The sequence below is a fragment of the Mauremys reevesii genome, linkage group 12 (genome assembly GCF_016161935.1).
Source record: "Mauremys reevesii isolate NIE-2019 linkage group 12, ASM1616193v1, whole genome shotgun sequence".
NCBI lineage: Eukaryota > Metazoa > Chordata > Testudines > Geoemydidae > Mauremys > Mauremys reevesii.
Window position 1 is genome coordinate 4,349,258 of NC_052634.1, and position 20,797 is coordinate 4,370,054.

Below are 20,797 nucleotides of genomic sequence, written 5' to 3' on the forward strand. Positions count from 1 at the left end.
ATTCTTTGTATTACACTTACATTCAGAGGCACCAACCAACATCGGGGCCTCTCTGTGCTGGGAGTGGCACAGACACACAATGAGAAACAATCCCAGCCCTGAAGTGCTCACTGTCTACATCATATTTATGCATTGAACCCCCTGAAATGAGTGGAGTCCTTTCTATGGAGTCCAATGGCATCAGCAGATCGGATGGTCTATAAATGAATTGCGAGGGGCAGCGAGGGAGACAGAAAAAGGGGGAAGCATCTAAGTTAGCCCCTCCTTGCATCGCATCTGGGTCTGCTTTGTGAGATGTGAGCCTACAATCCACATTCCTAGAACCTGGTGGGACGTACGTTAGGAGTGGGGACTGATCCTGTGAATTAGGGCTGTAGGGTTCTCGGCCCTAGACTGGGAATCTCCATGGGACAGAACTGACTTTGTCTGAATCTTGCACAGAACCAAGCAGTTTGATGAAACCCTTCTCTCCCCTCCCCCCACCTAACTGGGTCTTGTCAACTCTTTGGGGGTGAGGCTTGCCTTTTATTAATGTTTGTGCAGTGCCCAGCACAATGGGGTTTCATTTAGATAGGAGCCTCGGTTTTGTACCATAATACAATTAAATGGTCATGTATGTTGTCCTCCTCCTTTTCAGGTGTTCTGTCAGGTCTGTGTTACTGCTCTCAGACAGCTACTGCTGCCATGAATTTCACACTCTTTAATATGTTTCCAGAATGCCACGTGCCCTGGTCTGGTTAGGAAGTGTTTGATGTTTGTTCCTATTCATTTTTAAGCTTCTCTATCACCTAAGTAAACTCTTGGCTTTATCTCAGTTGGAGCCCTACCGCAGGTTTGTTGAAACAGAATGAACTACACATTAAAATACTAAGAGCGCTTGCTCAGACGACATCTGATAATATTGCAGTTCACGCTGCACAAGTATTAAGATTAGTCTGTGGCTGGACTGCTAAAGCCAATCTTCTGTGTATTTAACTGATCTTGAAAATTGCAGACTAGAAACAAATAATCTCACAGTGGCTTTCGCACCTTATTCAAAATGAAAATCGACATTGCCTAGAATTTCCAGACTTTCTATAGCCCCGTTGCTTGTAAATTCTGCCTGCCAGTCCCAGGCAGCCAGCATCTGATCCCTGACGCAGCTGAGATTTCTCATTCCCCTATATGCATGGAAAAGTCATTAGCAGCAACAAATGGGATTTGATATGAATCAGAGTTACAGCTGCAGCCAGAGAGGGGACAGGGGCTATTTTTTAGCTATGACAGTGTTGCTTAGCATGTAGGGTGCTGAAATAGGCATCTGGAAACCTGGATTCTACTCCGAGTTGTGCTGTGTGACCATGGGAAAGTAGTTTTCCTGCTCTGTGCCTCTGTTTCCCCTTCTGACCGTTGTCTGTCTTGTCTATTTGGACTATAAACTCTCCAGCACAGGGGCTGTCTCTTATTCTGTGGATGCAGAGCATGTAGCACAATAGAACCCTAAGTTTGAGTAGCCTCTCTGCTACCACCATAATGCAAACAACATTTACCGTTCCCACAGGCAGTTTGATAAGAACCAGAAGTGACAATGGACATTACAAACAGCGGAACACAAACCCACGGGGCCGATGCCAATCTCCAGCAGTCACTCTACTGACTACAGAGATGAATGGGGGCCAAGGCTTTTCATGAAGGCCCAGATGCTGCTGCTGACCCACCCTGGCTCTTTGACCTCAGTGGGGGGCCGGCGGGGCTCCCTGTACAGCTCAGAGTGCAGGATCAGGGCCCCAGCCTGGATTTGTGTTCGCTCCTTTGCTGAAGCCTCACCCTCGGGTAACTGTGCAACTAGCAGATCATGAGACTGTCCTGGAGCAGGGCTTTGTGGAGCAGACAAGGACAGCCAGCCCCCCTCCCTTGACTTTAACGTTAACTGGCACCATCTCCCCAGGACATCACTGCCTGAATCCTCTCACCAGACTCTGCGTGTGCAAGGGGACTATGGTCTGTTTATTAAGAACCCTCTTCTTAGGGGTGGGGCACAAACACATGCATCTAGAACGCTATACCAAGATAGGCAGGTGGCCGTCCCTAAGGGATTCCGCTCAGGCAGCTTATGGCACTGTGTGAATCCACCCCAAAGAAGTCTCCCAACCAGGCCGAGTTCCCATGATGTGTGACAGGCTGTTTGTATACAATTGGTTCTCGCAACTCTCTACCCAGCTGGGTAAAGGAGCCCTCGATGCTGGCCAGACTAGTGGTAAAGCTACACCTTCCCTAGATTTGTGAAGACAAACTGAGAGGGACAATGTTAGCACAAGAACAAATGGGCATTAATGGCTTAGGAGTAAATTTAAGCTGGAAAGTAGGTGGTGGTTTCTGCGAGACACAAGGAAGGGGAGGTAATATCTTTTATTAGAATGACATCTGTTGGTGAAAGAGATGAGTTTCTGCACTCCACCGAACTCTTCTTCAGGGCTGGGCCCATGCATGTTTTTTTCATCCAGCTCATCTCTCTCCTATCCTGGGACCAACATGACTATATCACCACACACAAGGAGGTGTCTAACTCTGAGGAAGGAGGTTCTGGAACAGCCTCGCAAAGGAGGAGCATGGGCCAACACCCTCACTAGAGATGTAGCTGGATTTATTTTATGAAGGGGTTGTCTGCAAGAGCAGAACTTGCCTCGATGACCCAGGGGCCCCCGCTTGGCCTATGCCCTGTGTTCTTAAACAGTTCCTGCTCTTATGTGCATTTTTAATTTTTCTCTGAGAAAAATGGTGAATCTCCAGTGAGGACAATAAAGTCCCTATTTTTTGCAGCGGAATAGTGAGTCTCTGTGTTGTGAACATTTTCCATTTCATGCAAACACTCATGGAAACCACGCAGTTATAGCCCTCTCACTAGTGCTGAGACAGAACCACACCCCTTGCATAGTCGCAGAGGGAGTCTCAGTTGGTCCAAGGGTGACAGCAAAACTGCAGAGAAGGCCCCTGCTATTTAAATTATTCTATTAGCTGGAGATTTAATTAACTTCTCTCACAGCCCCAAAGATCAGAGACTGCATATTTTTTCCTTGACAGAGAAAGCTTTGCTGCCAGCAGCGCTTTCTTGAACACTCAGACTTCTAATAAAAAAACATCCCTCTGGAAATATGGTAAACATCTCTTCAACCGAATGTGAATTTGTTACTGAAGCAATTAATGTCCCCTTGTTTATTAAGCTAATGTAAGGAAGTCAGTTAATGTGAGCAATGGTGGGTCATTATTATCCTAACAGAGCCATCCCTAGTCAACCGGTCCATGCTTTGCCTTCTAATTACCAATAGAAACTTTAACCCAATGAATCAGCCAACCTAAGAAGTGGAGGGGAGAGAGAGAGAGAGAATCTACAAGTGTAGAGAGAGAGAATGTACATAGATAGGGCTTTCCTGAGGGTTGGAGATAAGAAGGGCTGGATTGGGCTAGAAAGTCTCACACTAGGTATCAATGGAGGGGGAGTGTTGCTCTCTCATTTGCATCATTCCCTTCAGAGACTATTGACGGGAAAACCTTGGTCTTGCGCAGCTGTAAGCACAAAACCAGGCCCAGCCAGCTACAAGTAGCAGAAACTCGGGTAGCCCGACTGTGACCTACAGCCCAATACAACCTGTGGAGTCCCATCGTATGGCCCCAAACTGGCCTCATGTGTTACCAGGAGGGGCAGCTCCCAGCACACACCCTTGACATTCTCGCCTATGCTAACCTGACATTGCACCGCTGCTCCCAGCCTGTAAAGCTCGACCAGGGCCTGGAGGGAAGATGAAGCACTGCAGGCTGGTCATGTCACCCACAGGCTCTATCTCATTTGTTAAGGATAAAATCAGTTTCAGGCTCTAGAGAATCAAGCTCTGAGGTATGGGCAGTTTCTGCAACCCCCCCCCCCCACGCCAGTAGCATAATATCCCTCTGGGGGCGCTCCCTGTGGGCTCTTGCAGAATCCATCAGAGCCCTAATGGAGCAGCAGCGTATAGAGGCAGCTGGAGGTTGTATGGTTATAAATAGTTAAACACTGATCTGGAGATCAACTGTGCACCAATGCGGTTTCCCCATATTCCTAATGTTGCATAGAGAGCAAAGACCCAGCACCCTCCTTCATGCAAAGCCAGAATAGAAGCACTTTGCCGGGTAAAGTAAGAGCAGGATTTCAGGTCAGGCATCCTCTTGGAACCAAGGCCTTGGTGCGAAACAGCGGCACAGCCCCTCTGCCCCTGCTGCTGTTCAAGGGCTGTAGAGTACAGCAGGGAGGTTAGGCTTGCTGTTGAAGTAGGTGATGAGGCTTGTGTATCTACCCCCAGGTGGGTACACTGGATACTCCCCCAAGCTGCCACCTGTCATGGTAGAAACAAGCTCCATAGATCAGAACTCCGCAGGGCCAGGAGGGGTCTCTTGGCACTGCCTCTCTGCAGTCCATCCCTTCTTCCCTGACACTCTGCACAATGTAACTGCTGTAGCACTAGAGGTGTGATACTATCTGATTAAAATTAGGACCACCTCGGTCATCGTTGTAACCACTGTTCTCTATGTGCAACAAATCCTGTACAAACTCTGGCAGGGGAGAGGTCTATGGAAAGGTTATGATGTGCTGAATATGATTATGCTAGTTGTATGCATGTATCGTTTTTGTATTTCAAGTCTGAGTATTGGCTCTATACTTGGATTTTAAATGTTTGTTCCTAGGGCAACACCCCCAAGGTAGCTAACCAGCACATCTTGGAGGGACTATTCAAATGGAGTGGCTTATCAAAAGAACATGTAACTGACAATGGACCACGGAAGATGCGTATCTACACTTAATGGGATTGCCTGCTAGGACTAAATGAAATCAGGCATTGACAGGTGACTTGCCTATCTGACTCCAAACAGCTCATCTTTTACCTGAATTTTCCACTAGCTGCGCTGAGGGCTTTGTCTGAAACCATCAGTTTCCCTCCACCTAGCACGAGCGATAAAAGGCCCTGAAAACACTTCTATCTTGCCTCATTCCTGCTCAAGCCTCTGGCTTTATACTAAGAGAGACATTCTAACCAAGGAATTGAGGACCTTCTAATGGTTTAGAATCAGCCAGAGCCGTGACTTAATCCAGCAATTTATTCTATCAGTGCTGCAAGCCTGAACCAAGAACTTTATGGATTTGATTCCTTTAGCCAATTTTAACTTTTCTTTCTTTATAAACAAACCTTTAGATTTTAGATAAAGGACTGGCAACAGCATGCTATTTGGGCAAGACCTGAGTTGTACAGTGATGTGGGTGTGGGGTTGGTCCTTTGTGATGAGAACCTTTTAGTTGAAGTGACTAATGTGAAAAAAAAACTCTCCTCTGTAAGGCTAGTTTTTTTTAGGGGGAGAGGGGGATACAAGAACTGGAATATCTAAGGAAACTGCTTTTATAACTCATTAGCCAATGTAGTGAGAGAGAAGTTAACTTGTGGCTGGTTTGGTATATCTTATGGAGGAATAACCAGCAGTTTTTTTTTTGGGGGGGTGTCTGCTCTAGTTCTCAGCAGTTAGTTCTGAATTTGGTATTCTTAGTTGTGACCCACAAAGGCACAGTGACCAGAGGGTGCAGAGAAAAGCTGCAAAAACTATTTGAGTGCTGGAAAAATGCCTTACAGTGAGAGACTGAAGAAACTCTAGCTGTGTAACTTATCAGAAAGGTCACAAGATAATTTGATTAGAGCATGAGGTACACTCTAATCTAGCCACCCCCCTGGCCCCCAAAAAGAGTAACAAGAACTCAGAAGTAAAAGCCAGACCAATTGAATTTAGAAATAAGGTAATTTTTAAACCATGAGGGTGATAAACCATTGGAACAAATTACTGATGAGAGTGGTGAATTCTCTGTCTTTTGAAATCTTTATGTCAAGACTGGATGCCTTTCTAGAAGAGATGCTTCAAACAAAAGTTAATGGGTTCAATACAGGGGTAACAGAGAAATTTAATCACCTGTAGATCAAACTAAATGATTTAATGGCCTTAAAAAAATCTCTGAATCAATGCATTTATGAAAGGTAGCAGAGTATCATTGCACTGGCAGATTTCAGCTTGTATCCTGGTTTGAATGAAAACATAAGAATGGCCCATACTGAGTCAAACCAATGGTCCATCTAGACCAATATCCTGTCTGACAGTGGCCAGTACCAGATGCTTCAAAGGGAATGAACAGAACAGGGCAATTCTCAAGTGATCCATTTTCTGGTGTCCAGTCCTAGCTTCTAGCGGGCAGAAGCTTAGAGACACCCAGAACACAGAGTTACATAATATCCAGGATATGGAAGGGCAAACTAGAGCTAAATCATTCTTTCCGTCACTGTTTTGTTACTCTGAGTTTGTTTCAAATTCCCAGCTGAGATTCGGGGAAACCTCCCTCTCCAGATGGATTTGTTTATGAATAACCAAATAAGCAAACAGCAGGAAAAACACGTCTACCTGTCTTAGCACTGTCACCAGATCAAAGTCAGTTTTCTAACTCACCACATTGCCATTAAAACAGAAGAGGCTCTTTTATTTCCTATCCAAAAAGCTAGTCTGAAAAAGCTCAGAGTTGTGAACTGCCTAGTCTCTCTTATGAGTGAAAAGGAAGGGAAAATTCACTGGGCCAGATCTTCCGCTCTGGTAAATCCAAGTAGCTCTGTTGACTTCAAGGCACCCATACTTTTTATGCCAACTGAGGACGTGTCCAACTGTTTCCACTCCCCTTCACACAGCTGGTATCACATGTCCCCACCCTCCTCTTCCACACGTCGTATTCTTGAGGAAGATGACATGGCTTAAATAAGCTGCGTTCTGTCAAGGCGACAAAACACGGCAGCACTCTAGCAGGCTGTGCAGTGCGGCGAGAAGTTGCGCTGCATCTCATCAGCTCCGAGAAGGCTTGGATGGTGCCCAAGTTGGAGAATGTCCTGTGAATGACTCATCTGAAAGTGAGAAAAATGTGAAAAGGAGAAAAAGGAAGAAGACTGTAGATGGAGCTCCATGGCTCTTACAAAATAAAGGCACTTTGAAGCATCCGGAAGGGAGCATATTGTTAAAATCATAGAAATGCTGGGTTTGAAGGGATCTCAAGAGGTCATCTTAGTCCATTCCCCCACACCAAGGCAGGATTAAGTATATGCTAATCCTGGTAGGAAAGAGCCAAATGAGTTGGAAAAATTAAGAACTCTCCAAAACTTCAGCCATTTCTTATAGCAGTGCCTTGAACTGAACCATCTGAAGATGGATGGTCCTGTCAATGCCACAGCATTTTCAGCTGTGGTGGGGACTGGAAGTTCCCAGGTAGCCTACAAAATGGGATTTCCAACTGTGACCAGAAGCAGGACAGCTCATTAGAAAGTCTGTTCCTTTGAAATTTCCAGCTAAATTTGGCAGCATCACATGGATAGCTTGGACAAGATCCCCCTCCTGTTTCAACATCCTTTAACCATTTGCCAGATGTGACTGTTTGCCAATTGGCTCCAAGGCGAATCATCCATTTTCCCATGGCCAAGAACATGCCAAAATCCTAGCCTCCAACGTAATATGCAGCATTTGACAGACATACCACAACAGAATTGGGCAGAGGTCATTTTTCCATGGCAAAGGGACATTTTTCCATTGCTGCTTATTATTTAGATGGAAAAAATGGAGGCCAAAAGGAAACATTTTGCTATCCATGAACCTGGAAAAACAACATTTGTTGGTTTCCGTGGCATAAGAAGCCTTTGTCTGCACAAATCCAGTTCTGATGGAAGCACAGGCATGACATACCCATACTATGGAATTTGACTATGTATGAAGAGCTCAAATATCCCACTGAAGTTCTGATCCTGCCCTATTGAAATTAATGGGATTTTCGAAGGTGGATTTCTAACTCACGCTAACACAAGCCTGCATCTTTGCCCCCTTTATCAGCTGGTCCACATAAGAGGATGAGTCTACTACCACTGCCAGATAGTGGAGTTATTCCTTTAGCAGTAGAGCCGCCTGCTTTTAAGTTGTAAAGGGCCTGGGTTCTAACCCTGCTGACACCAAGCAGATAACTGACTGAAAAACTGAGTTGCCAGAATGTACATATGTAGTATGCAGAGAACTTTACTGCCCGTTCTATAGACATATTGGACCTGATTCTAGGCCTGTGTAAACTCCATTCCAATCAGTGGAGTTGCACCAGTGTCAAACCAGTAGAATGCAGAGTCAGGCCATTTCAACATTCAAAGCTTTCTCAAGAGCTGTGTGCTTTGATTATAAACAGGCTGTAACCAGCTCCATATCTTTTCAAATAACTAGCCAGGTTCTCTGCTCAATTTACACAAAGGGTTAATTCCCTTGATAGCAGTGGTATTACTCCTAATTTGCACCGGTGTGAGAGCAGAATCAAGCCCAATGAATTTGAGTTTTCACAGCCTTACAGGTTTTGGTAAGACACATAGGCACACTTGTAGTGCTTACTCAATGTTTCCTGATTATAGACAAGATTTCAGGGATGCAATATGGGCAATTCTGTAGCCAAAGTACCTGTCCCAGGCAAAACCAGGAAGAGCAGTTACTGTCCTGGGGATGTCTGACCAGTCTAGATGTCCATATCAAAATGAGTGGGATACAATGTTATCTCTTGAGCTGTTACTAGCGTCATTTTTTTCTTAAAGCCCCAGCTTCTGGAGTCCTGGGTTTATGAAAGTCTTGGGGTTTTTTTTTTAGTAGATATTAATTCTAGCCCTCATATTTGTGGAGAAAAGGTGAATCCTAAGGCTTAAAAACCAGAATGCAAATAACCCCCCCAAATTTTGGTGGGCCTGGCTCATGATTTTTTGAGCACAAAAGGTTGGCCATACAGGGGACAGTTCTGCATCTTCCATGCTGATCTAGTCAAACAAGCTGTCTGAGCAGCATGAACTAACGAGTCCCAGCCTTCCTTCAACAGAAGGCACCGATTAAAACAAAGCAGCTACTACTACTGAGAAAAATTGGAAACCGCCTAGGTTGAACTGCAGCCTTGTCCTCTGGCATCTTGTCTCCCAGAGACCACATCCAGCCTCCAACCCTCAAACACTAACTGGCTGAATACTATGCCACAACTAAGGCTGTCTATGCTACACACCTTACAACGGCACAGCTATAAGGTCTCCCGTGAAGCCTCTCTGTGCCGGGGGTGGTGGTGGAGGGAAGAGAACTCCCCCACTGGCATCATTAAGCCACCAAGGAGCAGTCGTAGCTATGTCAGCAGGACAGCAACTCCCACTGACATGCGCTGTCCACACCAGCACTTCTGTTGGTGTGTTGTTTCACACCCTTGACCGACAAAAGTGCTAGTGTGGACAAAGCCTAGGTGTATCATCGTGTTGCATTTGACCTCTCATTGTTTCCAATGACTTGTCTCCCTATACTGGGAAATTCAGCAAACTCTCCCCGCTGTCGCTCCAGCAGAGGAGAAACTCCATCAGTGCTGTCAAAGCAGGCTCTGAGCAGGGAGAGCAGTTAAAACACCAGCAGCCCATTTATGGCACAACAACTATCCTGGGGAGGACTGCCCCTGTGCAAGAGAAACCGAAGGAGAATTTCCTAATTTGTGCAGAAAAGCCATTGAGCCTTGCAGTGGACATGGCTGTTGGTTTTTATTCGTGGGTGCTGCTTGGATGCCATAGCGATGGGTCCCAATACAAGAGCGTAGACAGAGATGGGCAGATGTGCCAGGAACTGGAATTTCCATTCTATGGGAAATCCCAACATTGCAAAAAAAATGTTCTAATCGTAAAGAAAGGCAAAATTTGGCATTTTCCATAAAACAATTTTTGAAAAAACAGTTGAAATCTGATTTCAATAAAATCAGAATCTTTTGACTTTGACTTGATTATAAATTAAATTTCAAACTGAAAAGTGGCTTTGAAACCACCTCAGAACATTCCATTCCAATAAATTTTGACTTTGAAACGTTCTACAAATTAGCATTTTTGATGGAAAAATGTTCCACTGGAAAATATTCAGATTATCCATGCATGCATGGATAGTTAGGGTATTTTCATTTGCAATGTAAACAGCTGCCAGTTTTACATCTTCAACACCCAAAAATAGTCTCCATAGCTTACTAAAGACCCTTTCATGACAGAAACTAAATGGAGCTTGGCGACCTATGTAATTAAATCTGTTCCTATCTACAGTGTGTTAGCGCCATTATTTTCCCATAATAAATGCTGTGTTAATAATGTTGTCTGCTTTATCGCTGGTGTGTGCTGATATTTTATTTAAGCAAATCTGCCTTGGAGTCAGTCTGATGCCAGACAGGTCAGAGGAAGAGAGATTTATGAGTGGCAATTATGTTTTTTAATATTTAAACAGACTTCAGAAAAAGTTATCACTATCTGGTTATGGCTTCCATATGAGCTGTAACAGCTGGCTCCACTCAACAAGGTAGCAAGTAGTAAATTCTATTAGTTAGAGACAAATAAATGTTGCCATGGCCAAACACTAATCACCAAACTTGAGAGCTCTGTTAATTAAAATGCCTATGCAAATATACCTGCTAAAAGCACAATGCCCCCATTTTGTATGCAAAAGACAGTTGATAGGTACGCAGAGTATTTGCATCATGGAAAAAATTGGAAATTTTTAATGTGTGTGGAAACTTGCAATTCATGGGCTTTGCGTTGGTGTGTCACTACTCACAGGTGGACTCAGTTGCATTTATACACGCACACATATTTATATAACCATGGCAACTAGGTATATAAAAATAAAATTTAAAAAGATTTAAAATCTCATGAAGTTAATAAGTCACCATGAACTATGGGCTTGAAACCTCCTGTCCCGTTCACCTTATCACACACACACACCACATCATTTATACAGTGCCAATCACTGCAATAGTGGGGCATGATGGTGCCTGGGGGCAGCTTTCCTATCCCAATAGGACTCTGTAGAGTCTAAAAGAATGAGGATACCATCAAGCTGGAAAATTGCAGCATCCTTAAAACAGCCCCAGTTCTCAGCAGATAATGCTGGAATCAACCTTCTGTGTCTGGCACTTGCAGAAATCAGATTCTCACACTGCTTCTATCAATTCTACAGAGCTTAACGTCATGGCACCAAGCAGGGACAACTCCACACTGGGAAATTGCGTTTCTCTTCATGCCTGCATCTTGCTGCTCTCTCAACTTCAATGTCCCAGAGCTAGGGCAAAGGGAGGGGAAGGTAATTGCATGGATGGCTCTGCTTGAATCAAGTCTATGGGCTGGAAAGAAAGAATGAGCAGTTGCAAGGCTGTTGAGTGGGCACTTACAAAGTGGGTATAATGAGTGAGTATGGGCAGAGAATGGGAATCGACACAAACACTAGAGGTTTGAGAATAACATCAAGGGCTGGCAAAGGAGGAGTGAATAGAGCTGATGGGGAATTTAATGAAATCTCTTCATTAAAGTAGTGACAGTTTGTCAAAACTGAAGCTGTTCGTGAAACAGGTTTGTAGTCAATGACTTTGCCGCCTCAAAATGATATGGAAAAAAGCTGGAAATGTCAGAACAGCTCACGTCTACATTTTCTAAGGGAAACATTCTATTTTCCTGTTTCAGAATGAGTTTTTGTTCAGAAATTTAAACTAATTAGACTAAAAAAAGATTTAAAAGGGTAGGGAAAAAAAGTCAAACTCCAAACCAAAAATTTTGATGAACCTGAACTGAATTTTGTTTGGTTCATGAATATTTCAACTCTTTGTCCCATTTCAAGATGGGAAATAATTTTGAACTCAAAAATATTCAAGGGTCAGGAAACCCATTTCCCAGCCAGCTCCAGGAGTGAGATCTCTAGCGGATGAGGTAATCAGTCTCCCATCTAAACCCTTCACATACTTGCAGACATTCGTCCCTTGGTTGCTACATTGCATAGTCAAGCTATGCCTATTTTAGGAGAGGGGAGTAAACCACTCCTACAATGGTCTGTGCATCTCTGATCCTCAGGTGCTTGGAGTAGAACCTCCTGGGTTTGCTTCTCCACTCATACCAGTTTTACACTGGGTACATTCATTGACTTACTCCTGCTTTATGCCAGAATACACGAGTGGGGAAATTGCATCCGATAACCCAGGTGTGTTCTCAGCAGCATAATGCAGATGGGCTTATCAGAACAGTGCTCTGTGACGTCGGGTATCCATTATACAGCCCAAAGCTATGCAGGCTTATATTGGCTTTATTATTGCATGGCAAGCAAATCGCAAATTCGCAGCCCACTGTCACCACTACTCTCATTTGTCATTTACTACATTGTAAGTAGCTTCTCTGTGAACATCTGTGTGGTGGATATTCAACTCATTCTTTTAGTCTGAATCAGAGATGCTTCCTGCAGTGAGCATCACTAAATTGTGGAGTATGTTTGCAAGTGAGAGGGTGGAAGACCCATTACTGAGTTAACTTTGACTAGTTCTGCCTAGATAAGTGCCCAAATCTCATTTAAGATCAACTGCCTTAGGCCTCTTTGAAAATGCATGCTTGAGTAAAATGCTGGGCAAAGTGTATCCCCTATCTCCCTCCAGTCAACAAGACACTAGAGAATAATAGCTTACCAATGCGTCAAACAGTAGAAGTCTCTAAATTAAAAAAACCTGCCAGTAACCCTTGGCTGGGATTGTTACACATAAGTAGACTGTATGATCTAATTAGCCTCCATCTCTGTTTATGATTTGATTCATATCAGAGTTTAAGGCCAGAAGGTGCTATTAGATCATATAGTCTGACCTCCTGTATGTCACTGTTTCACCCACTTACCCCTGTACTGAGCCCACTAACTTGTTTGCCTAAAACAGCGTGTGTTTGGCTAACTGAGATCTTTCTGAAAGGCATCTAGTCTTGAACGAACATCAAAAGATGGAGAATCCACCACTTGGCTCTGTAGCTTGTTCCACCAATTAATCACCCTCAGTGTGAAAAAGGTGGGCCATATTTCTCATTGGAATTGTCTGTACCTCTTTGCCAGATGTGTATCACTCCTCCACAGGGCACTGAAATAGTTAACATTGGCTACCCAGGCAGACAGATGCTTTCCACATTCTGTGTATGGCAAGTGCCTACTACTAGTGTCTGGATTTCATTCTATTGTTGTCACTGTCACATTTGCCAGGGTGACTCAATGTGGAAGGTGCATATTTATTTTTGGGGAACCTGGTCACTATTCAGTCCATTAGGTTAAGCACTTGCATAATTAGCCTGTTCCAGCTGTCAGCACTATTTCAGACAGCCCAATTCCTCTTCAATTATACTGTAAGCGAAACAAGTCTACATTTTTTTAAAACATGAATTTGGCAATACCAGGGAGGTTCTGTTTGAACAAAACTGCATTTTAATTTGTCAGCTGCCCTTGAAGCGTTAGATTTATTTAGCAAGGAACAGATAAGGAGAGAAGAAAAATGGGTAGCAACTCTGGCTTAAGCGGAGACCCAGCTGTTATTCACAGGTTATTGATTCCTATTGACATCAGGAGACATTTAGATTAGAGCTATTAGGATTTTGCTTGGAAATATCAAATGCACAAGATCTAAATTTTTATGAGGTCTTTTAAGGGGCCCTGGGGCAAGGCAAATTAAAGGTATTTTGCTGAGAGTAGGGTAGAGATGTGAAAAGTTCTCTGAAAGCCAAGTCTGCCCCATGCAAGGGGCTGCCCTGTCATTCCCACCATATGTCCAACAGACATGATGGCCATATGGCTGTGCATTCTGGATCTGCTAATGAAAGCGATACTGTATCAGGGGGCCACAGTTGGCTCACTGAAGTCAATGGGAGAAGGTGTGTGCGTGCGTGCGAGCAAGCAAGCAGAATTTGGTCCACTTGCCTTTGGAAGGGAGAGATGGAATTTCTGGGTGAGTTAGATAAGAGGTTGGCTTGGTTCAGCATTACTCCAGTTATATATCTCATCTGATTTCAATGGAATTACCCTGACAAAACCAGAGTAATGGAGTGAAGAGACAGATCCCTAAACTGTGATTAGGATCATGTGATCTGCCTTTAAAGAACAGGATCTACTCGTCCTTAAAGTTCAGCCTGTACTTAATGCTTTGTCGGATCAGGATTTTAGTCAACTACCTCACTGCAGGATGCATGCTTGTGGTCTGCAAAACCACAGTGAGGCAGGAACCTGTCTCTTCCAACTCAGATCCATGGGTAGGAGCACTGGTACTGTAACATTGAGGGACAGACCTGTGCTAGGTAGAATTGGGCAAACTTCTGTGCAAATCTTCCCCCCACACACTGAAAAATGCACATTCAGGTCGACCGAAGAAATCGGCAAATTCAGGTAGATTTCAGTGAATTGTTTTGGTAAAATATTAAAAAATCAGAAATTTCCAAACAGGTTTGTTTTGGCCTTTCCCCAATGAAAGGTTTTGGTAAGACATTTCTCTTCAGAATTTCACTAAATGTAATAAAAAATTGTTAAAGGTGAAAAGAAACCCTCAAATTAAATTAAATGGTTTCCGGTTGAACAAAAAAGTGTATTTGACAAAAAATGTTTTGTTTCACAGGGGGAAGGAGGGGAATTTGGTTTCAGGTTGAACTGAACCAATTCCTTTTTTGGTTCAGCCAAATGGGTTATTTGCACAGCTTTAGTAATAAGCTCCCTTCACCTAGGCCACACAGTCCTTCTCACATGCAACACAAGATTAATTTGGCTCAAATCCATTACTGGGGAAGACTTGTATCATTTCTTTGTTCCATTAGCTTTAGTGTCTTCTCATGCTCCCTGCTGTATGTTTTAAGGTTAGGGGGACACTCCCAAAGTAGCTTGATATTAAGCTTTGCATCTGAGGCTCAATCCAAAATTCACTGACACCCATGGGAGCACTTTTGTTGGCTTCAGTAAGCACCGGACTGTGCACTCCAAGATGCTATGCTAGATGCTTTTTATTTCATGATGTGCTCTCCAAACACAACACAGACAACCACACCAAGCCCCTCTGTTGTATCTAATCAAACTAACCTGAAACAGAGAAAGATTCAGCACAGGTAGGAGGAACTGAAGATGGGTCAGGGAGCCTATTGCAATCCCCCTCCCAAAAAAACCATCATCAGGGACAGAATATGCACAAAAGACCATTTAATACATTTCAAGATGATCTTTTAAACTAAACTGCCATGGGAAGGGTTGCAAGCCATTTTTCCATCACACTCTGCATTGTGGGAAGAGCCTTTTGTATGGTCTCACCTTGCACTCAAAGCCAGATTGGTACTGCAGTCTTTTATCTGCCTTTTCCATATGAAAGACAGTGAATAGATGCATAGAAGGTGCCACAGGATTCTTTTCTGCTTTTACAGATCCAGACTAACATGGCTACCCCTCTGATACAGTGCATAGATTCTATTTAGTAATGAAGGGGACATTTTGCTCTAACGTTTTCCAGCATCTTAATGTTACGCCCAATTCATCATCATTGCCTTGAACCCTGAATCATCCTCTACACTACTGTAAAACCACTACCAAATCAGTTCTCTTCCAGCTTGGAACTCCTTTTGGCTAGTGAAAATAACTCCCAAGGTGCCAGGGAATGGTGAATCGAGCCCATAACAAATCTGTTTTCCTCTTCCATAAACCAGGAGATAACCCGGAGGAGATGCACCCTGAAACCCCACCTCCCCCTTACGCTGCAGGAACATATTTCATTGTGGCACTTAAACAATACTGGCAATGTCTACCCACCAGAGCTCAGCCCTGTGGTATGTATAGCTACAGGGCTGGGTTCTGATCCCACACCCACCGACAGGCACAGAGCTAAATCCACAATGGGGATTTACGACTCCGTGTAGCAATGTATAATGTGAGGACACACCCAGCTTTGCACATGCCCATCAACAGAAACACACAGACACCACGGGGACTTCATCAGTGGAAACTTAGGCACAAGAAGGTGAAGTGATAGCTAAGTGGGGAGCGATTGAATATCTAAAATTTTGACTTTGGGACCTCAATCTTCTTGTATATCTAGCCCAGAGAGATTAAGGGTAGCTCTACGTGATGGGTTTATTTGTATTACAGCAGTGGCTAGGAGCCCCACTGAGCTAGGTGCTGTACAGATAATAAAAATAGCCTCTGGCCCTACAAAAACTCTGTACCCCAACCATCAGTGAGTTGCCCAGAGTCCAACAGGAAGTACATGGCAGAACCAGGAATTGGATCTCAGTCCTAGGTGAAGTCCATAACCCCAATGGCCATCCTTCCCCTGCTATTGAAGGAACGGGTCCCCAGAATCAGTCTAGGCTTTGGCAACCAGATGATATTTTCTTTGAAGGTTGACAATGTTAGTGCTCAATCTTAGACTTCAGTAGGAGTTGATGGTGCTTCTGGTCCTTAAAAGATAGGCAAGCACAGTGAATAGCCTCCCCACTCCAGTGGCCTCAGCACTCTTCTTGTGCCTTTTTCTTGCCGCATTTTCTCATTTCCTCAGAGCTGGGCAAGATTTCAGATAAACTCTGCTTGACATTTTAAAATATGAAGATTGTGTTCTCTGTAATTACTCCTTTGTTCTCCAAAGCTCCGAGAGGCCCTACGGCAGCTTTCTGTATGAACTTCTCAGGCAAGCTGGAATCCCAGGCTTTTCTGCAGGAAAGGCGGTGCCACGTATTCACCGATTCCCCAGGGATTAGAGCTTCACGTGGATGCTTCGGCATTCTTCCACTCAGGTGCCCAGCTGTCAAGAGGAATATAAGCAAATGCGAGAAAAGGGAGGTGGAGGCTGCTTAGGAGGTGACGTGTGAGAAGCAGCAGTCACTCAGTGGGGTGAAATGGTGGGTTTATATTTAGAATAAACCAAAGGAAGTTTTATTTAATACAGTGCAAGGGCAAGCTCTTGGAATCCACAGCTCGGCAGGTCAGAGTGTTAAATATAGTAGCTGTGACTTGCCCTTTAAAAGAGCGGCATGTGCCAAGAGCAGCATTACTGGTATACAGCATTGACACATTTTGAGTCAACTTATTGGGCTGAGCAAACCAAACCTACACCCTGTCTTGTAATGAACCAAAGCTAAATCTCCAAGGCTTGTAAGAATGGGTTCACATCCTGCTCTAAGCTGGAGCATTCCAAAGAGCCACCAGGAGCTCACAGTAATGAGGCAGAGAGGCTCAGGAGAGGATGAGCAACAGAAAGGAGGTGGAAGCAATCAATTGAAGTTAAAAGATACCCTTAAAGTGACAGGACACCAGGTGAGAGACTCAGCCGGGGACCGAGAGTGAGGAATAAAGTTTGCCAAAATGCCAGCAAGTTGCTAGTTACTAAAGGATTCAGCTGTAAGATTTAATAATGAAAGCCAGACTGAGCGAGTTCTGGCTGTGACTCTTCTGCCCCTCCATCTGTCTGAAACTAAACACAAAGTGGGATGGGGAGTCGATTCAGGTAATGGATCCGTCTAACATTGAAGTAAAGACAATGTGTGCTGGGGAAAATTCCCTGACAGAGGTATTGGGCTGTACACAGCGTCCCAAAGGGAAGGGTGAAAATCCCAGGATTTGGGGCATTCGTTCCTGGATTGAGTAAAACCCTGGAGCACACACTGTAGGAAGCTCTGCCTGGCCATCTCATTTCTGATGTCGTTCTGCTCTCTGATGTGCCAAGGCTAGAGCCAATCAAACTGATAGTAGTTCAAAGCCTTTGGCAATCACTGCAATTCACTCAGGCTAATAGGAGGGAGCAGCACAGGGTAGCAATAACCAAGAGGCCTGAATGCTGCTCCCCAGGAAGACAGAGGAAATTTGATCAGCAAAAGACTGGAAGGGCTGGACAGGACGGCAGAGCGAAGCCAATAGGAAAAACCTGTCAGTCACCACCGAGATGAAGGATCAGGGCAGAGTTTCAAAGCAGGTACAAGCTTTCCAGACACAGTCATGGAAGAGGTACACAGACAAGCAGCTGGCTTTCCAGTAAGGGAGACCTTCACTCATGCACACTCAGACATCCAGGGAAAGTCAACGTTAAGACCAGGCAAAAAGGCAGTCTTATTTTGGCAGAGGAGTTACAAGACTTTCTAGATATTCTAAATAAAATGGAAGGTGTGTGGTTAGTACACCTCTACCCAGATGTAACACTCCTCAGGAGCCAAAAAAAATCTTACCACATTATAAATGAAACCGTATTATATTGAACTTGCTTTGATTTGACAGAGTGTGCAGCCCCGCGCCCCCCCGGAGCGCTGCTTTACCGCATATCTGAATTTGTGTTATATTAGGTCACATTATATCAGGGTAGAGGTGTATATATAAAGGTTGCTATGAGACTAGAACTGGTAAGAAAATAGTCGTTCCCCCCTTCACCCCTCCCCCCGGAAAGATTTTAAAAGGTAATTTTTTTAGTTTTGTTTTCACCAAAATATCCAAAACTTCAGACAAATCAAAATATTGCAGGTTTTGGCCAAAGTTCATTAGGTTTTTGGGTATTCATCCTTTTGACACACACACAAGCAGAACTGCCTGAAATGGTGCTTGTGAATTCCACCCGATTTTGAGTGTGCTAGTGGCTCACAGAACATAGCTGATTCCCACAAATGGTCCAGGGTTTCTTAACCATTAGAGAATTTAGGCTGCCTGTGGGTTGTTTGCGGACTGTCTTATTCATTGTCCCTTCATTAAAACCTGGAAGTTTGCATCCAAATTCTCTGCCAGTGTAAGTGAGCACAGCTCCACAGACTCCAGTCACTCTCTGGGTATTTACATCCAGAGAGAGTTTGGTCCATCAAACCCATACCTCTTCTCCCTTCACCTGGGGACATTTGTAGCCCTGAGACCCACCTCTTTGTCTGATCCCTTCTTCCCCATATAATCCTTTTGGCTTTTCTTGGGTGAGTGACAAGAGCTGCATGGTGGAACTAGCAAGCCTGGCTCATTAACTGATGGGGTTCCACTGGTGAGAACATTTGCTAGAACATAGTCTAACTTGACACGCAGCTGGAGAGCAGCGGCTGGAAGCTGTGATTTACAATACGATGCAAGGCAGGCCTGTCCCACTCAACTCAACAAATGGAGCCAGAAGGCAATGTACTTCAACACCATTAGAAGGGGTGAATTCAAATCTCCTCTTCCAAGCTAGAGCCTGAATTTGGTTTCACAAATTGTCAGGCTGCCTCTGGCAGGGTGAAGAGTTCCCAACTGCTCGAATACGGTAATTTGATAGAATCAGTATTCACATCACAGCAGCATGGTATACCAGGTGTTTGCTTCCACAATAGCATCTAGAGAGTCAGGGACTTGGCATCTCTGGGAGAGATCAAAAGAAGATCCCAGCAATTAAAAGCAATGAATGACTTAAGACATCAAGAGTGAATAAAATGATTAAGGAAAAGGGTTGGCAATCATAGTAAGACAGAAATCCAGATTCTGGTTCATGCTATGACTAATCGGGTAGCTCTCCAGAGGCCACCCCCCACCGCAACATCACTGGCTCTTACACAGGGCTCTTCGTCCAGCAAAGCACTTAAGCACAGGCATAATTTTAAGCATTGACCAATCCCACTGAAGTTACACATGTGCTTAAATGTAATGCTTTGCTGGATCAGGGTCACAGTGATTGGAGAAGAGGGTGGGTGCTGAATGCTAGAGCTGAGTGAATCAGTCACAACAAATAAATCTATCCAATGGATGCTCACCTTTTTCCTGTTTGGTATTACCCACAAACATCATTAAATGCTCCCATTTACTGGATTTCTTTAATGGTCTGCAGATCATGCAGATTTTGAATACTGAATCTGCATCTACAGTTTGCCATTCACACCAATTTATGTGACTACATTAATCAGCCCTGTGTGCTGCATATTCGGTTGCGACAGTCACCATTCACAGTAAGGCAGTTATGTAATTCAGCCAGTCAAGAAACAGGAATATCACATCACATGACCCATGTCATTAACACCACAACTGAATTTTACAGTCATACCATATGACATTTGCTTTCAGCAAATACTTGTGCATGCAAGCGAAAAGTGTTGCTGTACACAAGTATGCATGTTAAAGATTACACTCTCCAATGTTTGCAGAAAGCAAATGTAACAATTGTGGCTACAATCAAAATTAAATGTGCAATATTATCTCCCCTCTTTGCTCATACACACTGAACACCCTAGGCTTTCCAGCAAGCCAGGCTATATCTTCAGCTGTCAATTGGTGTCAAGTATCAGAAGTCTGGATCTGTCACTTCTTCAGATGCAAGTGAAGTCTTGCATCTGAAGAAGTGGGGGTATAGATTCATTGATTTCACTGACTACAAAGACTACAGTAGACCTATGCTGACCTACAACAGGTGAGAATCTGGCCCGCTGCATGCCCTTATTTGCAGACATACCAAGAGACATGATCAGAAAAGCATCCTCAGAAGTATGAGATCTTTCTCCTTCCAAGCTAGATAACTCCACACAGTTCAATGCTTCAAATAGGATTTAGCTAAGGACACAATAATGGGTTTATTCTTAGAAAAAACTAGTCAGACGATGGTTAATTCTCTTTCCTGGTTGGCTGCCAAAGGCCACAGAAAAGGGAACTTCAGGAAATGGGACATTAGCTTCCAGTAACTGAATTCATGAAATTGCATAACTACAGGTGAGTTTAATGGACATTAGTTTCTGTATGATCAGAAATTGTAGAGTCTCATTCCATGGAGCATAGGTGAAAGGAATTAACCCGAACCAACCACGCTCAGTGTCTCCCTATCTGAATTCGATCACTGATCTTTGCTGACAGAGGATGAATTAACTGGATTTAAACTGAGATGGAAACACTTTTTTCCCTTTACTGGAGGATTATTAAGCTGGACTGGTGTGACAACTCCCCCAAACCCTAGGAAGTTCTTTGCACT

At 44.0% G+C, this 20,797-nt stretch overlaps 1 long non-coding RNA gene across 1 annotated transcript in view; it reads right to left on the minus strand.

Moving 5' to 3' along the window:
* Positions 1–6,499: 6,499 nt before the first annotated feature.
* LOC120375495 overlaps positions 6,500–20,797 on the minus strand; it is a 62,289-nt gene continuing 47,991 nt past the window's right edge. The window contains exon 3 of the long non-coding RNA XR_005586581.1: positions 6,500–6,932. This is a non-coding gene — a long non-coding RNA (uncharacterized LOC120375495). The remainder of the gene's footprint in view (positions 6,933–20,797) is intronic.